Source organism: Tachypleus tridentatus, chromosome 9, assembly GCF_004210375.1.
Source record: "Tachypleus tridentatus isolate NWPU-2018 chromosome 9, ASM421037v1, whole genome shotgun sequence".
NCBI lineage: Eukaryota > Metazoa > Arthropoda > Merostomata > Xiphosura > Limulidae > Tachypleus > Tachypleus tridentatus.
The window spans coordinates 117,976,570-117,987,688 of NC_134833.1; the positions used below are offsets into that span (position 1 = coordinate 117,976,570).

The 11,119-nt window shown below is 34.5% G+C and overlaps 1 long non-coding RNA gene across 1 annotated transcript in view; it reads left to right on the forward strand.

Moving 5' to 3' along the window:
• The first annotated feature begins 273 nt into the window (after positions 1–273).
• Positions 274–11,119, forward strand: part of LOC143226171 (uncharacterized) — a 52,865-nt gene continuing 42,019 nt past the window's right edge. Inside the window, exons 1-2 of the long non-coding RNA XR_013014412.1 lie at positions 274–758; positions 1,275–1,314. This is a non-coding gene — a long non-coding RNA (uncharacterized LOC143226171). The remainder of the gene's footprint in view (positions 759–1,274; positions 1,315–11,119) is intronic.

Below are 11,119 nucleotides of genomic sequence, written 5' to 3' on the forward strand. Positions count from 1 at the left end.
TTTAAGGACCAACATTATGGCTCATAATAACCCCATTTTTTACACTATTCAACATCAAAGGAACATGAAGGTATGATTATCTTACAATATTTTTACAAAAAATGTATAACAAAAAGAAAATAATGTGTGTGTGCATACAAACCAAAGTAATAAAAGCACTTAAACCATTATCATTCACATGTTAAACTTTCCAACTCCCTTTTTCACAACTGTAATTACAACAACATGCAATTTTCTATCACCTAGTGTATTACACACCTTCCATCTTGTTACTTCTTAAACAACCGATATAATAGTGTTCCTTCAACTTCTCTGTATATTGAAGCCTAGCAGGTTTAATAAACTCTGGTATTGAGCAAAATGTCCCATCATCATCTTGATAAAAAAAAGTAGCTTCTTACCACCTTCACAGGTTTTTTATTAGTTTTATACATCATAAAATGTGTAAAGTCTACACAAGTATTATTTCAAAATGTATTGTTAAGCACATAATTTTATTTGTACATTATAATAATTAATATGATCTCCACTAATAATTACCTATATCTTCCCTTGTTAGAGGACACTTTTCATAAAAGATTTTTTATGTTAAACGACAAATGGCATTGCCTGTCTTCATGTCCTACCACAAGGGCTGACACAGATCAAAACTGGAGAAGTTTGGTATCTTCATTTCATTACTTTCTTCTGTCAAGAATCTTCCTAGAAAGTAAACATAAACTAAATAAGCAAGAAAACAAAGTCTATTTTAAAGAAAGGTAAGCTGTAGGAGAAAACCACAGGGTTTTTATAATCTTACTGGCCAGAAATATATGTTTTTATAGATTTTCTGCATAATCAATTTGGCAAAAAACTGATATTCCCAACTGAACCATTCATAAAGTCACAATATTATTGAAATCAAAATAGTTTTCTTATATTTTCCAAAAAGTATCAGGTTGTGTTCAGTATAACAGTGAAGATTTTTACCTTTTTCCATAAACTTCTTTTTTTTTTATATATTTTTAAAGTAACTATAATACAAAATAAAACAAAAGCATTTTAAAAATATATGTTTTCATAGATTCATTGAAAAGCCCTTTTGATAATGCATCATACTACATGTTCTATTTCATTTAAAATATTCAAGACAATAAAAGTTATGTAGTTATTCTTATAAAATTTCCATGCCACTCTTTAATTTTAAAGAAATTAAATCTTACGTAAAAGTATCTTAAGAACTGCTGTCTTATTAGGTTTCTGATGACCTTCAAATTTGTTTCTTTATCTTATAGGAGAATTAATCTGATGTTTCACTGACATCCTTCTGCAATGGTGAGCTCTTTTATCCAAGTTTTAATGTTAGGTCTGGACTTAAGCTTCTTTGATTTAACTCTCAAACACCCTGATATTGCATTACCTTTACAGGAATCTAGTTGAATATATACATGTTTTGCAATTTTATTCAAATCCATTTTGTATGTGAATGATTATTTTTAAATGCTAGGCTTTATCTAGTATATTCTAATTCTTCCAGCTTACAAAGCTGTTTACAGTACGAACACATTCATCAACAGCTAGTTTTCAAGTCTTTTTAGACCTCTGAGCATTATGGCCTATTTTAAAATCTGTCTAATCTAAATGATTTTTTTCACTTTGCTTGTTACAAGAACAATTAAGAATCAAGCGAGTCGTTTTTGCATATAAATTAAGAATCTTGTCAGACAATGTGTATCTGTTTCTTAAGTTTCACAAAGAAGGTTCCTGAAAGCTTTAGTTTGTCATGAGTGAACATTAATTGTAGGTGTTCATAAAAATTGTATATTTGGTTCTTCAGGTTTGAAATGTAATTGAAACATATCATTGTTTTTATTTCTTCATTATGTTTTCAGTCTATGAATAGTCGATGGGAGCTTCCTTAATAAATCTGTAACTTATGTTTTCAGTGTCACACACATGCTTATTTCTATGTTATAAGCATGGCAAAATACTCTTTTTTCTTTTGCAAAAACAAAATAAAAACACAGAATCTCAGTTCCACAGATCAGCATATTAACTACCATACTATGCTCAGCCTTATCATATAAGTATGATTGAAATTATTTACACACATCACTTCCAGAAACTCAAAGGTAAAACTTTTGTTTGCACACACACAAGAACTGAAGTTCCAGGTGAAATGGAAACTCGTCCACTTTTCCAAATTGATGTCCATATGAAATTAACATTTTTCTTACCTGAAAATACATTCCTGATAGATACTAAACTCCACATACAGAATGCTATCGACCTCGCATCTTTGCATATGAGATTTGTATGCCACTAAACTTGAGATAACATTCACCTAAATTAATGTGTTTGATAGAACTACATATAAGGAAAATATTAACTTTTGAGACAACTCAGTTATGCACACGGAAATACTAGATTCTCATGTTGAAATAGTTGAGAGACAAGCACAAGAAATTACCTAGAGGACCTTCCTTCTAAAAGTGCCCAAAAATAAATCCATGAAATGTATCATGTGATGACAAGGACTCCATAGGAGCACACAAGCAGAAGACAACATCTCATCTTGTCCAAGATATACTCTTCAACATAAGGGAAGGAAAGGCAAATGAACCCAATGTATTACAAGGACAAATAGAATGATAACATGACTATCCAAGCACCTGCACATAAGCAGTTAACAGGCCAATATATATAGTGTGATTAAAAAGCAGAAAGACTGCATCATGTGTGCATGCTTCAACTGTACTGAACAGGCTATAGCTGCAACAGGAGGGCAGATTAGTTCTGGGGTGTACTTTGTGAGGGACCTTTACCACACTGAAAGTGTCACCACCATTCCAATTCTCACTATATGTGCTCAACCCAACTGGTGAGGATTCTCCATTGTCCACCACCTCACTGAGTGGACACTGGTAAGTGGTAACTCTCCTGTTGTCCACTAAAAAGCAAAAAGGGGAGGGGAAAATCCACGGCATGGTGACCCCATTTGACCACCAGCCAGATAAGTCTTTTACTGGAGACAGTGCAGTGGGTAACCATAAAATATTATTTTTAAAAAACCAGCAATCATGAGCCAGAAAAGTTCAACACTTTTCTGATGCCTGAGTGTTAACATTTTCCCACAAGGAAAAGGATTTCCAGTAGGTTCTTACCTCCTCTTACTCAACTTCAATATGCTCTCTGAGCATTACTTTTTTTTTTTGTTAACAGCACAGCAGTCTGTTATACCTCTTTGCTTTTGTATCATTTCAGAACATGTGAAAATCATGTAACTAACCTCCACAAATTGTACTATGCTGCTCATAATAGTACAGGTTGCTCACTCTACTGTTCTAGTACAATCCTCACTTACGAGAAACAACAGTTACAAACTAAAACACTGACAGTGAGGAGGAAGGGTGGCAGAACACCAAAAGTGGATGGTTTGAGCATATAGACTATTTTGATTTAACGTGAATTTTGGGAAATAAGCATATTTAGGAAGTCAGAATTCTAATAAATGTTATGAAAAATTGAAAGTTACAATTTTCCAAAATGAAAATGATACTCACAGCAGGTACTTATCTCCTCTCACAAGATTAGCTTTTCTCATTTTGTTTTTCAATGCATACAACAAGCCTTCAACCCTCCCTCTTTAGAATCCAAAGTTCCAACATGATCTCATGTAAATCACTATGTATCACTTCTCCACCGATATGAGAGTACTACTATCATGTAATGCACGTAACTCCCTATATGGGCTACTCTCAAACTATTGTTGTAAAGTTTAGCAGAAGACAAAAACACTGGAAGATAGTTGAAATAAAAGGTGGAAAGAGTGAGCAAAGGAAGTATCTATCAGAAACATATTTTCATTTTGGAAAATTTTAACTTCAAATACAATACTCTCCCTCTTCTCACAATATTAGCTTGAATCCCACAATGAATTTGAGGAGGGACCTGTATAAGGGAATCACAGACATATCCCCCCATAATCATCCAAAACTGAAAGGAAAATATCAGTACATCTGAGGAGAGGCACGCAAGTGGTTAGGCTAACTTGGAAAGGATCATGAGAACAGAAAGGTTGCAAAGGGTCAAACAGATGAGAATGAAGACCCTGAAAGCAAGCCAAGGAAGCAACATAATGGAGGGTACTGGCAAGACAGAGGAGTCCACCCAGTTCAAGAGGAGGGCAGAAATGAAAAACTAAGGACTGGCAGATAGGATAAAGGAGACCTGAACATCACGAGCCACAGAGGCTGTAGGAAGGAAAGTATGATCTGGAAAAGGAATAAGAAATGGTAAAAGGACATGATAAACTTGTGGACAAAATTATTTGACCTACAATAACCACAAGATGGGAGGAGAAAGAAATATGCCATCAAATGGAGGTGAAACAAGGAACATACAAACAGAGAACAGAGGTGCAAATGAATATAATGTGAGGGCAGGAAGACCCATGATAATATCTCAGACTGGGAGCAATGGATGCCTTGGTGGTCAATGGAGAAGAAAGGAATGGATGAACATGGAAAGAACAGAGGAAGTGAAGACCATGCAGAGACAGTTAAAAGTGAAGGTATGAGATAATGGTACGCAACACTCAACATCAAGAAGATTGGAGAAGCCCTCTGAAACAGACATATGAGACACTCATGAGGCAACTGTTGGATGAAAAGCCCAGTAGCTTCAAGTCAGTGCTCAGGAGAAAATATTCTCCATTTATGTATATGGATGGCTAAAGAAGGGCAACATAGAACAGGTTAAATGTGAAGTTACTCTGCAAAAGTAACTGGAAAATCTAGTCACAGACTTCACAAAAAATGGAGCACCACTGACGACTGGATTTATGTAGCAGGTTGGGACAAAAGAAAAGAGGAGAAGGGACCACCTGTAGCTGGAGAAAATGAGGTAACCAATTTCAACAGGCTAGGAAGAAGCCTTGCCAAAAGGTTTGAAAGATATCAGAAATGAACACTCCCCAAAGGCTATAGAATGTCGCCAGTAAGAAGGAAGGGAGCAGATAGGACAGTCAGAAAAGCCAGTGCCATAGAATAAAGTCTGAGAGGAAAAGTAGAGCACAAGTGGTATAGATGTTGAAGAAAACACCCAGATGTACAAAATATTCGTGAGGATGAAGGAAGGACCTCTTCAAAGTGTTCAACCATTGCACCTGAATATTTTAGAGAAGGAGCTGATAAAAGAACCATCTGACTCCTGTTTGGAAATGGCAATAGGAAACCAGTGGCCTACATACGTGTGGAAGCTCAGTCTCAAGGGTATAAATACCATTTCACAATTGGCACACTAACTGCAGTAAAAAACCGCATGTGGAGCATGTACAATATCATTGGAGTAACAGGACAATGGTTGCTACAGATATACATTAGAGGGCCCAGGAATCCTGAGAAGAAATAAAGAAAAACCATGTATTGCCAAAAAACATGGCAAACAGTGGTACTGAGGGTAATTGTAACAGACAGAGGTGGAAGACGTAAATTCAAGAAAACGAGACTCAGAATCACACTGGGTCTTGCACAAGGAAAGGCAGATACATGTTGAACAGAAGCCACCCAAAACAACACAGTGAGAGTAATCATGTCAAACTCAGATGTCATTAAAACAACGCCATAGGAATGACCTATGTATACTGAATCGGGTGACGAGACCATAAAAATACAGCATTGTGACCCATAAATGACCTAAAGAAAAGTAAACTACATGTGAAGGGCCATACCAGAAATTTAACACAAAAAAGTCATCCAGTATTTTGCAATACATAACTAATCCACAACTAGTCCGTTTTTAGTGTTAGTTTATCAAGAAACCCATAAACTATTTATAAATTAGTTCGCATCCCCGTCGCGCCAAACATACTCCCTCTTTCAGCCGTGGGGGGCGTTATAATATGATGGTCAATCCCACTATTCGTTGGTAAAAGTGTAGTTCAAGAGTTGGCGGTGGTTGATGATAACTAGCTGCCTTCCCTCTAGTCTTACACTGCTATATTAGGGACGGCTAGCACAGATAGCCCTCGAGTAGCTTTGTGCGAAATTCCAAAAACAAACAGACACAAGAAAAAAGACGTATAACTTACACTAATCCAACATCTAATGGCGTAATTTTACTAGCTTCATTTTACTTGTAGATTAGCTATTATTTCCTTGGAAATTTTCACAAAGCATTCAAAGACTATTGAAGCTAATTAAAGAAAAACTTTTAAATAATAATTTGTCAGTGTAAACATGTAGACAAAATCTCACAACGTGTATATATTGACATTTCATCAAATCCGACCGTGTATGAGAGGTATTAAACTTCACGATTACATAATAACTTAATTAGCTGTTTCATAATATATTATCATGCAGAAGTTTAAATTCATTCTACTGTGTAAAATGTTCATCAAGTTATTTATTCATTTATTTTATGGTACACCTATTTTATAATTCATGTAGAATAGGGGTAAGCTGGGCTCTATCCACATCGGGTATCAAATCCGGGTTCTAGCGGTGTGGGTCCACAGATGCCACTGTTCCAGTGGAGATCCTTCATGATCTACGTGTTTTTTCTAATGTCAAAAATCTAATCATGTGGATTTAAGCGACTGAAGTTAAACCCAGCGACTCTTCGGTTTCATATGACGATTACCTGTCTCCCGCTCTTTTAACTGTCACGTGGCCTGTCTACTGTGGTGCGAATGGTTCCATTTGTCATCTGATATTTTTACGCCCAAAGACACTTTGTTTCCTTCATAACCGCGCGCTAGTATGCACAGTAATTAGTTTTCTTGTTTCAAATTCTGTTCCTAATTTACTTCCATTGAAATTCATTATCTTAAATATTCACAAAATAGTCTGCCTGAAATTAGTGGTTTTCTTTTTTAATTTCAGTTTACCTTAAGGGCAGTTGACAAAATAAATTATACATAAAAATTGGCAACATATAGAGTTCAACGTTTCATAATTTGTTTTTTTTATAAATCATATGATTTTAATATATGTTTAATTAAGCTTATATAAAACGTGCTTTTTTATAACTATTTATTATTACTTCAAAGATAGGCAACACAGCATAACAACCTAAACTAAATGTATGTATTTAAATGCATACATTGACCCAGACGGAAAATCTCGCCACAGTTGTGGAAGTGTTCGTGCGTCTTTACTATATTTCAAGTGCCTATCACAGTTTCATGTTGTTTCTAACGGAATTGAAATGATTGCATTAGTTCTATTTTTCCTTGTCAATCGGCTATTACAATATCGTATTTAAAAGATCACTCAAAACTCATGATTACCGTCTCTTATTTTAAAATTATAATTTGAAACAAGCACCACCCGTCATCAAAACGGTTTTTCCGATTTTATTAACGCAATAACGGGATTTACTGTCATGTTTATAGCAACCATTAAAAAGGAAGAAATTTTCCATTTAATATAGTGAAATATAAATAATTACTTAAGGTCTATTGTTTTTTGCCAATGCCAAATCACTTTATCGTAAGGCTTGTAAAAAAAAAAAAAACATTCTTCACTGTTCCACGATTATTTCTTTCAGATTTGTATTTAAAGGGTATTTTTACACCTTTTATTTAAAATGTTTTGCTTTGTTGTTCTATAATTATTATCACATATATCTGTATTCCGTAGCTTACTATCATATAGTCATATTAATGAAGGTGTCCATCACCAAATCTCAGCATCATATGACCTTTGTCGTGAAATTACACTCAACCATAACTCATCACAACACAGCAACAATCATGAAATAGTATATTATACCTGACATCTACTCTTAGATTACACTACCATAGTTTGCTTGTGAAACTGTGCTCCTTTATGAAAATTAAATGTGGAATACCAAATATGATCAATTTGACTAAAATTAAAACTTAACTCGTGTCTATCGACAGAGTCTAACTCTTTGGGAGAAAAATACCCAAATAAAATCAATATGCATTTAATTTACAATTCAATTATCAAATTTTAAAACATTCAACCAATGGGATAACCCAAGAAACAGCACCTGATGCACACCCTACACTCCCTCATAAAGAGGAAACACTCAGTATCAATTAATAACTTCACTAAAACTAAGCATTCAAGTGAATGAACCAATTCCAGTACATGACATGCCTCCAGTATATCAACGTACTACCATTGCTACAAGGAACATCATGCTGGTACAAAAGATACAATCAACACCACAAAGGTTCTATAATGATGCTGCAAGATCACAACAGTCAGTATGACTCAATCACAGAAATGTCAAGTTAACATATCCATAAATAATTCAATACAAATGTGGTTATTACTGCAACATGTAAAAATACTATTCTGTCCATGACAGTCTTTCTAACATACATCTGTAACATTGAACAGCATTATCTCAATCTACAAGCTTGGTGCAGACTACCTACGAGAGATCATACACAGAAACAAAAATTATATCTCAATTTAATCTTTTTGCATTTTCATACATAAACATCCAAGTAGGTATTAGCTATAAACAATATAAACTATTTAAGGTTGACATAACTATACCAGAAGTTATCACAAATATTAACCAGAAGAAATATAACAATAGTGTCCAAGATAAAGACAGAATACCAAACCAAGTGTTTAAGAATGCACCACCTTAACTATTTCCAAAACATTTTAGTCTCTGCACAATATTTCTACAACCCATCAATACGGAATTCAACGATCTTACTACTTTAAAAAAAAGCCCCAACTCCCAAGACCAAAACAACTTTCTCTCTCTAAGCCTTACTACTTGCATAAGCATCATCTGGAATGAATTATCACTACATGACTAACGTGACTACAAGAGGAGGACAATATAATCAATGAAATACAAAATGTATGAAAAATGCAGAGAAACAGGAGATCACCTCATAAGACTTGGAGAAACCACATTTCCAACTGTAATCATGCAACAATACCAGCATCCTTAGATGTAAATAAAGCATTTGACACAACTAAATTAAGTACAACCTATGCACTTACAGCATACCAAAGGTATACTTAATTAATTTCAAGTTTCCTTTCAAACTGCATTGCTAAAGTTTCCACCAGCAACCTCGTATCTCAGCCATCCAAATCTGATGCAGTATTAAGCCCATTAATTTACACAGTATTTATCAGTGACTATGTAAGCCTCTCCTGTTGCTACTTCATGCATCACAATATGTTATTTAGTGGTAGAGAGTACATCTTGTAACTCCCCATGTGCAGCTAACAGAGTACATGATTCAATAAATAGGATCACAGCAAGTTGCAGATTGACCTTAATACATCCAAAACATGCTTATTTCACTGAAACCCCAAACATTTTCCACAATTCATGAAAGACAAACTTAATATATGACACACCCATAACCTTCAAAAATCATTCTAGATCACTTTCAACTTCAAGGAATTAATGACAAAATAATAATTAGAACAGTGAATCTCAGAAAAATAGCATGTAGCATACATATACACAAACCAATCATAAGAACTTTTCATGGAGTATAGATCCATGATACTCTGTAACATGCATACCTATGACTACAGTTACTTCAAAACAGCATGACTACTTTCTCTTCATCTATGATTTTACACTCCAGCATCTCATGTTGAGAACTCAATCTCTGAAGATTGTAATTGCTGCTAATTTTTAGAAAAAAAACACTAAAATGTGACACTTACCCACCATACAATTTCCTAAAATTGTACCCACATCCTCTTCACAGGAAAAGTATTTGTATTCATACATTTTATTCAGTATCTAATACATAATCATATGTATGCCAAACGCACAATAATATACTATTGTGGGTCACTCTGTAGCACTAATCTATTGCTTTCCAGTTTTTTAAAGACGTGAGCAAGAAGAACAATTACAGTTAGCTCAAGGGTGTAAATGCAATTCAGATATAAGAAAGCGAAATGGCCAGAACTTGAAAAATTGTACCCTTGTGTAACAGAACAGATGAGTCAAAGCATTGTACCTTCAACAAAAAATGATAATTTTTCAAAGGAAAAAAAGATAGCTAAGGAAAAGAATTATGATGTTTTAATGTTATACACCTTGGTCTTACAGATTCATGAAATGTAAAAACCTAGTAATACAAACAAAAACAAAATAGCACAAAGGATGCCAGAAGGGCTTGAGAATAAAATTTTAGAATCCCATGCATATATAATCAACACAAGAAAATCAACAAATTTTGGGCTATCTCAAATTGCTAATATGGATGAGGTACTCAGAATATAATTATAAAAACAATTGAGCATGAGAAAATCCATTACATAGTAAGTAGTATTATCATGCTGTTCCAACAGTTTAAAACTTCCACCAAAACTGATATTTAAAAGAAAGACCTTGCCATAAGAGAAGTTGCCAATTGGTATTCTTCTTCATCTCCATCCCAATGGATGGATGGATGAATGATGGGATGTAGTTGTGGCTAGACAAAGTGTGGGTTAAATGTCAAAGTGGGTTATTGAAAGCCCCAGCCTTGCTTGTATGGGATTCTTTAAGAGCACGTAAGACTGATCCAATTAAGAAAAAAAAATTGCCCAAATGAAGACCCAACTGGCTGTTATACCTGGTGGACTAACAAGCCAATTACAACCACTGGATGTATCTATCAATTTGTCCTTCAAGTGCTTCATGTCCAACACGTTCAACAAATGGATGCAGATGGTCAACTACAAAGTGACTCCTACCAAAAGAAGGAAGAGACCAAGCATTCCAATTGGATGACAGTGGGTGAAAAGCTCATGGGAAAGAGTTAAGACTAAAATTGTAGTAAAGGCATTTAAGAACTGTGTCAAAAGTAATTTTCTTTATGGTAGTGAAGATGATATCCTGTTTGAGTAAAGTGATGACTCAGGTGAATGAGCCTTCAAATCTTGATTTCAGTGGCAGTGAATGCAGTGATGCACAAGATTTTGAAAGTTTTTATAATGAATGAATAATGTTTTTGCATTGAATGTATGGAAGAGCCTTATTTTATTTCCTTTTTAACACTATTTTTAAAGACTTTGGACGGGTTTATGGCAAGTAAGCAGTTATTTTGTTTCCTGAATGTTTCAAAGTACCAAACCTTTTTTTCTTCCCCAAAGTTGTGAAACTGTAATAAAAAGGTATTTAA